The following is a 12,672-nucleotide window of genomic DNA, read 5'->3' as shown; positions in this document are numbered from 1 at the left end:
ACATGCTGCTGCTGCAGCATCACCTAGATTTTATGGGAACCGAGCTTTGTATGAACCCAAAGTGGAGGTTTCATGTTTGGGCTCATATTAACGGCCTCATCGAAAAGGACATTGATAGATGGTAATCATGAGAATATGATTCTGTTGATAGGAATTATTCTGCACTATAACCAACACAAGTTTAAAAAATATGAAATAAAATTAAATTAAGAAATTTAAAAAAACCCCCGCCAAAACAACTTTAAAAAGTAATGAAATAATATTTACTGCCTTTAAGTTCAAATAATTCCTAACTTGTGTAAAGTAATATTTTAGTCCATAATTATTGTTGTCACGGTGTGTCGGGGGACCGCCAAGTAAACTAAAACCTACAACCGCCAAGTCACTGATTACCTATCTCGATTCAGATCGCTGTGAATTGATCCTTAAACTTGTTAAGTGAAATTAAACATCTACATTAGCGGTCCCCCGACACACCTTGACAACAATTATGGACTAAAATATTACTTTACACAAGTTAGGAATTATTTTAACTTAAAGGCAATGAATATCATTTCATTACTTTTTAAAGTTGTTTTGGCGGGGGTTTTTTTTAAATTTCTTAATTTAATTTTTTACCCAACACATTAGGACTAACATAGTTTTTGTTGTATTCAATGCAGCTCGCTGTAGCCCGCTAGCAAGTAGCTAAATCTATATTTCGTCTTTTACATTACAATTTATCTGCTTGACTATGCTGAACGTATGTTGTGAGTCCTCATATCAATAGCGACCGTTTTATGCATTTTTTTTGTTGTACGTTTTGAAAGTTAGTCAAAGACATATTGATCATTTCTTGCAATGTTTGTACTGTATTGAATGTATCCAAACATGGTTCAATCAAGGCGTCTGTAACAGTAAGTCGATTACAGTAATACAGGAACAAACGGAACAGAACTAATAGTTGTCAAAGTGAGTTAGCACACCCCAATTAATATTGGGTCCTGATTGAGTCTTCATTGGTTCAACCAACAAATGGATTTCTTGGTAGGTCTGCTAGAGTCAGAGCCAGCGACAGGAAGGCTTTCGTAATTTTAAGTGACTGGCGGTAGAAGATGAGATTCCTATAGCTATCCCGAAAAGAGTAAGAAAAAAAATTGAGCTTAATACTTGATTGATGGTTTAGCTAGGTTAATAATACCTTGAGAACTGGATCCCTCCTGAAGTAACCGTAACAGAAACTCCATAGTTGCTGGTCGTTCTCACCTCTATACTTACAGGAAAACTTTCAGCTTCTATAAAATGACGAAAGTCTAGCTGTCACTGGCTCTTGGACCATGACGTTTGCTTTTATATTATAACTAGGCTCCGATTGCGTCTTCATTGAATGAACAAATGTCTTGTCTGAGTCTTTGATGTCTGTTTAGCACACAATTAATAGAGCGGAAACTTTATATTAATCAACATTTTAGTGAAAAATCAGTAAGTATCCTTTTTTTAATAAATTGGGATTAAGATAATCTCGTAAAATATCTTGCAAGACTATTCGTGCGCATAGTTAGGTACTCCTGTAAAGATATTCAAGTAGAAAATCTCGAAGGACCAAAAATTACGATAACGTAACATTTTATTAACAAAGAGTGAAACAAAAGAAATGTGTTAAGAACTTAAGGCGGTGTGGTTGTTGCAAATACGTAAAATGGGTTTTTTAAAACACGTTTTTAGTAAAGGAAATGTCATTATTTAAGTATAAAATAAGTACCGTTTTAAAATTGACAAAATTTCCTATACGCAAAGGTATATCAGTACACAATCAGAAAAATTCTGCTCGATCGAAAAAAACTCAAAGATGACTGTTATAACGCTGTTTTTCATAATTAAATCATTTTATGGCTAAATTACACACTTTCTAGAAAAAACAAAAAATGTAGTATATGTGTCGTAACCTAACGTAAACGATTCGATGTATTTGATTTGTGTAATACTAAAAACAAAAGGTTTTTACTCCTATTTTCTATTATTAAGGCACGCGGCGAGCGCGTAACAGCCACTGTACAAGGCGCGCTGATATGAATGTTATTTTAATGTCCTTAACGTCGATATTTGTACTGACAGACATCGACCTGCTTATTTTAGGGACTACTGGGCCTTAAGTCGATAGGTGCTCAGATTGTAGAGATCAGATGATAATGTTGAGATATAGTATCATAATAGGTATACCGTATAGGTATTATAACGTAAATATTAAACTTCGTGGGTGTACGTGTAGGTTTTATTGTAAGAATGTGCGACAATATGGCGCCTCCTGTTATCAGTTACATCTTTGCTAAACTCAACTAAATGTTAAGAAGAATAATATAAAGGCGAATCAATACTTATTAGAGGCCGGTTAAAAATGCTTGGTTTATTATTCAAAAAGGCCTTAATTATTTACCGAATAATCTATTAATACAATTTTTTTGAATATTTTTTTTATATTCTTAAGCTAAAATTCTGATTCCATTCCTATGTCATCTTCTCTTTTTTCTTTCGTTTTTAAATTGTAAATAAACATTCGTTTTTATATAAGGTAAATTATAAAAGCTGGAACAAATAAAAATCAATACTGGTCCAGTATTCGGTGTTGGAATAAAAGTCCTCGTAACACAGTGACGTCGCAAACCTGATTATCGCCGCTCCACAAAGGGGAAGAGGAAAGTTAAGAATTTTGTTATCACAATGTTCCTTTATTATTTTCATTTCTAAGTCTTCAGTGTTTTAAGCCCTAAAGATTTTACGACGGAAATATAATGTTTATCAAATCAATTAGGTGAAAGTCTGATATTTTTGCCAGATTACTTTTAAGTTTGCCTGTTAAAACAAGGGATAGATTCTAACCATAAAGTTAATATCATAGGTACCTAGACACTTCCGCTAGATGTAAACATAAAGTTATTACATCTAGCGGAATAGAGCAACAACCTCGAGCTGTCAAACGAAACCAAAATTGGTTTCATCTGTGTGTAAAAATATGTGTACCTATACACTAAATACACAGGCATGATATGAACATGATTTCTATGAGATTAAATTGTCAGCGTGCGGCACGTGCCGACTGGACGTCAAAAAAAAAGTTCTGCTATCATGTATCACACGTCTCTTTTTACCACGCAGTGTTACTGATAGTGACATCTCTCTTGCTCAGGCCTTTGTTTCTCTATTCCGATAGGTATATTAACTTTATGATTCTAACACAACAGTATATACCACAATAACTGCAGACTATTTAACGGCACTGCTGAGAGATTGTCTTTGTATATTTTGTCAGATAGTCACTTTCATGCCTACCTTATGAATTAAACTGTAGCGCGAAATGTTTGTTTTTATTTTGTTTAATACAATTTTTGTGCTTGTATTCAACTGAAACGACAATATTCGATTGTTAAATTTAGAAATGAACGCATTTACCACACCGCATAACTCAACATTGTCAACACCTTAACAACATTATAAAAGTCTTATAAAATATGAGTAATGGGGTGCTTAAAGACAAATTATTTTGTACTAAAATTCAATGTTTTGACCGATTATAAACAACAGGGACCTCGGAGATTAAAAGACAATTTAATTTTACAGGACTATTGAACTGCTTGTCGAATGAATGGAAACGAATAACCAATCTGCACTTGACAATAATAAACTGGGAACATGAAATGGATTTACTGTGACAATTGTACACTCCCCCAATAGTTGACAAATCTACATAAAGTTATTTTTATTGGGAAATAAACCCTATCCCTTTACAATAAAGCTTACAGAATGTGGAAAGCGTTTATTGTGTGCAACTATTAATTTCCTTTCAATTACCAACACAATAACATCACGGAGGCGCGAACAATGTAGCGATTTGCCGGGAAAACTGCCGGCAGAATTGCTTTCAGGAAATCAAAAAGTGTAACACGGAATATCCCCCGATATGCAAGACAGCTAATTAACTTTTAATCAATTATTTTACCAAAATGATGTTTGTTAAAAAGGGAAAATATTTTTAAAATGTCACATAACCGTAAATTTTACAGGTCTACTTCCTAAACTAAAATAGTTTTTTTTTAAGAAGCTGAATTTGACGAATGCTCAAAACAAATAGTTAATATGGTAAGTAATCTTTCTGGATGTATAAATGACGATCTTTTATAAATGGAACTCTACATTTCCGGTCCAAATATCTATTAAAATTTTAACACACGAGTTCATGGTCTCCCAAGGTCTTGTTAAAAGTTAAACTTGACGTTTTTACAGTTTCATGTTTAAACATGTCATAGTAAGTTTCAACAATAAATATTTTACCTTTGTTATTATGAAATAAAACTGTCAAAAACTTGACCACTTATAGCTAAAATATTTTAATATTTTAACAGTAGGTACCTACTATAAATAATAATTTTTATGCTGTGTTTATTTCGAAAATCGATTATTCAAATATTTATTAATTTTTAGAAAAGAAAAACTATTTAAATATAATGCAAAATAAAATTTACTAGGCAATAAAAGTTTTATGGCTAACTCTTACATGATTAAATTAAGAATAATATTCTATGTTAATTTGAATGTTACTACCTAATAAAAATAACAATATACTTACCTACTCGTACACAAAATATAGACTGACATTAATTAATAATGAGGATTAGATTTGAAATATTATTTTTTCTCTCTTCTCTTAAGAGATCTTCTTTTCCCAGAACAATTGGCAAAACAACATTTGTTGGCCGACTATCGTACCCTAATCCCTGCAGACTTACAATTTTAAGTTGGCCGACTATCGTACAAACCACAGAAATAGATCAAGATAGAGGCGCCGTGTCGCTACAATTTGTATGAACACGAGCGACATGGCGCCTCTATCTTGATCTATTTCTGTGGTTTGTACGATAGTCGGCCAACTTAAAATTGTAAGTCTGCGGGGACCCTTAGGGTGTAACTAGTACAGAGGGGGCCCAACAGGCGCCCAGCAAACTCCAACGAAACAATATTACATGCTCCGCTGCCCAGCACGCGTTGAAATGAAAAACGATAATACTATTTTAATTGCTTGTAGGAATGGTAAGGTTAGTGTTAACAATTATAATTAAATTAGCATTTTACATACACATTGTAGTTAACTGCCATTCATTACTTGTGTTGTCGAAACTTATTCGACATAACAAGTATGACAAAGTGCGAAATTAAAAAGAAATCTACAAAAAGTTAAGATTAAAGAGGACACACATACGTGGGAGAGCCATGCTTCGGCGCGAATGGGCTGGCTCGACCGGAGAAATACCACGTCCTCACAGAAAGCCGGCGTGAAACATCGCTTGCGCTGTGTTTCGCCGAGTGAGTGAGTTTACCGGAGGCCCAATCCCCTACCCTATTCCTTTCCCTACCCTCCCCTATTACCCTAGTCCCTCTTAAAAGGCCGGCAACGCACTTGCAGCTGTTCTGATGCTGCGAGTGTCCATGGGCGATGGAAGTTGCTTTCCATCCGGTGACCCGTTTGTTCGTTTGCCCCCTTATTTCATAAAAAAAAAAAAACACTGAAATTGGCGGAAGCTCTACCAGCAACGGCGAACGTGCATCATGAAGAAAATAAACTTTAATTGATGAACTTACTTGGTAGTAGCATTGCTTTTATAAAGTCTATAATCCAAATATAAGACAACTTTTCCACTTTACTCTTCTAACGTATGAGTCCTGAAATATGCAAACATAACACTCAATTTGAAGAAGCGAAACCTTAGGTGCTAAGACGGGGCGTCTGCAATTTCCTTTAAGTAATAGGACGTGGACCGTCCATCTCTTGACGGAAGTCGGTAATATAATTAATAACTAGTAAGGAAGGAAACTACTCAGATAGAGTGATTGCGATTCAATATGGGCCAAATAAAGTCAGGTAAATGTTAAGACAAAATTTTAAATGTACTAGAATGAGAATAATGAGTACAGCTTATTTAACATTACATGTGTTAAAGGTTTTAAAAACAAAAATTTGAGTACGAATCAATTCACATAGCAATAGTTAATGTGATGGAACCAAATGAAGACTTAAAAAATATGTAATTTGACTTAATACGGTTTTTTTTTATAAATAAATAATATTTATTTAAATACGAATATGGAAGACGAAAAAAAGTAAGTAAGTTACGCAAGCAGGGATAAGGTTGTGACTTGTGAGTGTAATTTTTATTTTATCCGCTATATTATTGTACATATTTTTAATAAAAATTTATACATACCCCCGTAGATACCACCATTCAAATCTATTCAGGTGTAAACCAAATATTCACTATTTTCGTCAAATCCGAAAAAAATGTTTCGAGTTAACAATCCACTGCGTTTTTATTTTGACTGAAAATATATTTCGTATTAGGTAATCACTTAAAACGATGCACTAAAATATCACGTATTTTCGTGGCACAAAATGAAAAAGGGACATTTGAAAATCGAAAACCCAGACCGGCACAATAAAAATATTAAATAGAAATATTGTGAAGTAGCCGTAATCGAATGACGAATGCGAAGACGTTTCCTTATTTCCAAGAAAGTTGTTTTCTCCTCGGCCAGTAAGTGGATTATTCTTTTCTATAATAACTTTATTCACAATAAGGTGAAAATAAAATTTCAAAGCTTTTCCTTTAAACGGAATTTCAATGCGCCATCTCAATGGGCACATTAAGAAGGGTAATTTAGAAAAAAACTTTGCAAATGAAATGTTTGAATAATGGTTGTTAGAGACGAAATTGGAATCTTGTTATTGAGCGTCTATTATTATGTTTTGCAAATACATTTTTTGATTTGCCTAAGTACGAGTGTTTAATTTGACTTTAAATATAAATACAGATCTGGCTCGGCGTCATCAATCAATCAATCAGCATTCCGAACGATGTACCATGTGAGACTTTTACAAAATAATATAGGTATTGGTACACTACAGGTATTTGACGTTTTTTAATTATAGTAATAACTAGCTGTTGCCCGCGACTTCGTCCGCGTCAGCAAAATGTGGTAAGTGATAACAAAGAAAATAAAAAAAATCCCCTTTTAAGGTTCCTTTATAAAAAAGAGAAATTATATTATATCCTCCTCCTTTTCGGAAGTCGGTTAAAAAGTAGACTAAGTTATTCCTTACTACAACAGCTATGTGCCTAAAAAAGTCCCGTCAAAATCGCTCCAGCCATTTCGGAGATTAGCCGGAACAAACAGACAGACAGACAGACATACAGACAAAAATTGTAAAAATACATTACATATGCATTTAGTAAAAAACGGTTCTTTCAATATTACAAACAGACACTCTAATTTTATTTATATGTATATATGTATGTATGTATATGTATGTATATGTATTATGTATGTATATAGATGTATAGATTATCACCTATATAAGACCATTTTTTTACATTTCATACAGAAAAAGGACTTTGACCTTCGTCACTAATAAAATATAACAAATTAGGGAACAAGTTTATTGTGTCTAACTTTGTGCTACATTTGCGAAAGATTCGCCCCAGTACAATAGGGGAAATTACCCATTGGGCGCGCAACAACGCGAGCCAAGTGGGATCGGGCACAGAAGTATGGAAGAGGCTTGTATTTTCGTTTACGTGGCGTTTTCACAAGTCTGCCCGCGAAGACATGCAGCGGGGCTAAAATGGTCACATTTAGCAATTATTCTCAATCAATTCAGCAAATGAATTGTCAAAACTGTCAAACTGACGAATGTCAAACTAGTGCGAATTTGTAGACATGAATTGCAAGCAGAGTAACCATTTAGCGATTAAAAAAAATTAATCATACTATGATTCTCTAAAGCGACCATTTTGGCCCCGCTGATGTATGACAGTTCGAAAAAATAAACGCCTAGCTTATTAACGTAATGCCATAAGCACGATTCATAGATCTGGACTCGCGTTGAGTAAAATGCGAGTGTTCTGAAAAATGATATAATAATAAACAGTAATCTAAAAATAATGGATTTAAATTATCGAAGTGTTAACAGTTACTCAAAATTAACATAAAGCCGATAAAGAAGCAGACCTGATAGGGTCTATTATTTTTTGCACTAATAAAGTTATAATTTATAACAAAAAATGTGGGAATTTCGATGACTAATTAGTAATGAAACTTCCGATTCTAATTTAATCACGTATTTTCTCACAGAAACTATGAGGCTGTAAAGCTCTTATCATAGATTTGACGAAGGATCATTTTTGACCCGGAACTCGTCGGGGTCAATGACATTTCGACATCCTTTTATTGATGAAGAATTGCCAATAATATATAACTCGACCCGTCTCAACAATACAATGTGAAAATTATAGTTTTTGTTGCACGGATATGGTAACGCAAAAAATGTGAAGTAATGACGAATAACCACTGTTTTATAAGTTTAATATTGGATTTTCAATAAATCACATGAGTCACACATTTTGGCATACATATTAATTTATAAAATGTTTACCTAAGTCACTACAAGTGAACCAAAACAATACGAAACTTAGTGCCTAAAAATATTTGAATAAGATTGGAAAAATATTTTATTCTATGGCAGTACTAAATATATATTCTGTGTCTATGGTAATAATTTTGACAATTTTGATAATCCAAATAATTGACTCACAATCATATTTCGGTAATAAACATAAAGTTATTATACCTAGCGGAATAGAGAAACAATCTCGAGCTGTCAAACGAAACCAAAATTAGTTTTCATCTGTGTGAAAAATATGTGTACGTATACACTTACACAAGCATGATTGAACATGAATTGTATGAGAATAAATTGTCAACGTGCGGCACGTGCCGACTGGACGTCAAAAAAAGAGTGCTGCTGTCATGTATCACACGTCTCTTTTTACCACGCAGTGTTACTGATAGTGACATCTCTCTTTCTCAGGTCTTTGTTTCTCTATTCCGCTAGGTCTATTAACTTTATGGTAATAAATCACCCCAAACTTTTTGCCTTTGGCGAAGTCCTCTGCCACACAATTCGTCACCCCACGTAATAATGAGAGACATTATGATTACGACCCGCAAACAATACTGTTAATATCCCATGAACAATGCCTCAATCACCGTGAAGTTCACTTCCTACGAATTCTGCCCTTTTGCGAACAAGGATTTCAGAAGACTGTGCGTGTAAGATGTGACAAATATTATTTCATATTATGGACTTCGTACTTCGTAATTTTTGGTGCGGAAAAATGCACGGCTACTTTATAATGTATGTGCCATGTTTCATCAAAATAGGTCCAGCAGTTCATGCGCATTATAAGACCAACGAAAATCAGGCTTTAATTTTAATGTACTTAAATAAATTTTCCTAACCTAACCTAACCTAACCTAAAATACATTCCTACCCATGACAACGTATCTAGGAGTTACATAGAATCTAAAGAACGAAGAATTTAGTACCCTAGTAGGTATGTAGTAAGTAGTAACACTCCTGGACTCTTTGGTACATTTTTTACGCATAAAATGAACACCTTCTTTCGTATTAATGTAAATACGAATAATAATTTTTATAACAATGTTAACAAATATTGTTGAAATTACGTTAAGCCGATCGTCCCTCGTTTTGTCGGTGACCTAAGGACATGAGACAATCACTCATCAGTCCCTCTTGTTTGAGATAATCGCTGAGCTTTTACTGCCTTATGTAATTATATTGTCTTATCCCGTATTGTCATCACAGCTTTTGTTGATTTCAAGAAGCTTTCAAAACTGCGATAATGCTAATAAAAAAGGAAATCAACAATTTTAATGGCTCCGTTAAATATAATTTAATTAACCTCTATAATACTAAAAACGATAACTCATAATAAAAGGCGAGTTTATAATCCGTGTAATGGCGGAGTAGGGATCGTAACTACTAACGAGTGAGGACTTTAACTGAAAATTTATAAAATATTTAAAGAAATATGAAGTTCTCCAGCTCAGCGACGATGGGACATTTGTGAATAAAATTTATTATGAAACAAATGCAATCCACTCTGAAAGTGCACAAAACACTTCTGAATGAAACAGTGGAAATAGAAATGGCGGGCTTATAGTTGAGCATGAAAATACAAGTAAGTACCCGCGTTCGAGTCAAGATGCCACTACATTTCCGCACAGTTGCCCGCAAAGGAAAGCATTCGATAGAGAAATTTTGTTCTGAACCGCACTTGAAGATTTCGAGCAATTTCGAGCGAGAACATACGATATTTTACAAGCGATAAACCTGCAACTGAAACTAAAAACTCCAATTCGCAAATTAAAAACTAAAATAAAAAATGTCTGGCGAAATAACATTCCATGTCTTATTGTTTACTTAAGCATACTGTATTTCGGATTCCCCTTTACTGTCTCAAAGTAAACAAGTGCACATCCTTTGACAGAGCAACACAAACAATTGTCCAAATCATAAACAATGGTGTACATCGCAAATATTATCTGCACCCCGCTCAAAGTATCCCCGTATAATGAACCATTCATGCTGCCAAACAAACTCCAACCAACCATATGCAATAATTCTATGCGTTTGGACGCTGACTGCGATGAGCGTAACCCCCTATCATATGGCAAAGCAAACTAAACTTAAATAGCCGATCATAAAATCTAGAATTAAACGACAATCGCTTTAAATATAAATCCATGAGGTTCTGATTAAGTACAGAAGCGATTTCACGACATCAAAGTGGAACACGACATATTACGCTTCAAAATAAACACCAGAATAAATACATCGAAATGTATGCTTCCAAATATTTAGCAATAGGGCGATGATATCCTAAATTATCCGAGAACAGAGGGCAGTTGCAAACCCTTTTAGCATCGAGGATTAATTTGTTGTTTGAGCAATTCCACATCGGTATTCATATCGGTTATAGATAATATATGGGATTATAGAAATTGGATTTGGTAATAATGTATTTACTTTTAATAATAATGGCAATATGACTCATTATAAATTTAATAAAATGATTATAGATCTAAGCATTAAATAATATAAATTCGTAAAAAGAAACGAAATACGAAATAAAAACAAAACACGTGCATAACTTTTCTAACGAAGCGAAATTGTTCGCAGGGCCGATGAAATTTGAGCGAGTTAAAAAATGGAAGCCTATAATTTGCACATAAAACACATCCTAATGGCATCGTACGTGATCACTTATTCGGTGAGCTCACAAAGACATCTTCATCTGAAAGCAGACTTTGATTTAAATACATTATTCTTGTAATAACGGAACCGGACGAAGGGATCCCATTGAAGTCGTAGAATACATTATTTTAATTCGTACCACCTCTCTGTGACCCCATCAGTGAATTAATTCAAAGCCTTCTCTTCCGCCCGACAAAGAATAATTTGCTAAGTAAATGAACAGACACTGTTACGATCAGTTTTGTTTCGATGAAAGATTAAAGAGTGGCGAATCAGGGAAAGGTCTATTCAATTCGAGCCTTTGTAAGATTTATCTCTGTTAATTATACGAATGATTAACGAATTGGATATTTTAATTAATTATTCTGTATTATCTGAATGGTTCAAGCTAGACTTCTATTTGTTCTTGTTTAGAATTGAACTAAATATTCCAAATTGAAACGTCTAAGATAGGAGACGTCTCAATTCAGTATTCATTGAGTACAGTGCAGAGAATTATTGTCAAACCTCAGGGGTATTTCGGACGGCTGTCCCTCGATAATGCTCAAGGAACTCTATTCCAATAGTTACAATGTTTGATACAATTTCATAAACTAGAGTAGTCCATGAGTAGTCGGCGTAATCACACACAAAGTATTCAATTGATACATATTAATATATCAAAAACTAGCCTAATTGGGAACAAAACAATGCAATTGATAAGATGGTTAAAATTTGTGTTACATCGATTCCTAGAAAGTATTGAAAATTTTCTGGAAAGCATCTGCTGATGCAATATTTTTACCTCACAAAATAATTAACCTACGATCATATTCAAATAATCATTCAAAATATAATCATGACAATAATTTCCCAACATACCTAACCTAACATGGACTGTATTAATGTGGACTTATGTGAAATAGAAACATATATAATTCAGGAGTTCACCGGCAAACCACTAAACCTTTGTGAATAATTTATATGTCAGACGCATATTATTTTTGTAGGGGCCGCGGTCTGTCCTGTTTACCCTATAAAATATCATCGACGGGCATAAAAGGGAGGGAAAATCTTCGAAGTTAATCCTTGTGGACCTCGCTACTTTCAAGGTCTGTAAAGGAGTTTTTATTGCCCTTGTGATCTCATTCTAATTCACGAGCCACGACCAGTTAAATTTTATATATTTTCATCATGCGGGACAGTTTTATTATGGATATCATGATGTAAAAGAGTAATTGCGAGCATCAAGTTATCTCTTACAATTTTATAATCAGACGAAGCGTTTGGTTCATGCTGTCAAAGCTTAAAACTAGTAATTCTATAGTTACAATCGCATCTAATAATTCTCACTAGTCATGTATGGTAACAGTGTTTCTATTTCAGCGGAAATTCCAACGAAAGTTTGGCGTGAGTGATTATCACGTCTGTTTATATTAATGGCATGTATTAGAGGTCTTGTTTACGACAATAGCTCAATCTGAGTCGCGTTCTAACTGAATTACACCCGAGCCCACGCCGTCGTGCCATTATTACCCCTTTCAAGGAGT

The 12,672-nt window shown here is 34.0% G+C and overlaps 1 protein-coding gene across 3 annotated transcripts in view; it reads right to left on the bottom strand.

The window, feature by feature from the left end:
* LOC121726322 (transcription factor Sox-5) overlaps window positions 1-12,672 on the bottom strand; it is a 259,272-nt gene that overhangs the window by 62,057 nt on the left and 184,543 nt on the right. The window lies entirely within an intron of this gene.

Source organism: Aricia agestis, chromosome 4 (assembly GCF_905147365.1).
Source record: "Aricia agestis chromosome 4, ilAriAges1.1, whole genome shotgun sequence".
Lineage (NCBI taxonomy): Eukaryota > Metazoa > Arthropoda > Insecta > Lepidoptera > Lycaenidae > Aricia > Aricia agestis.
This window is presented reverse-complemented; position numbering and strand designations above follow the sequence as displayed.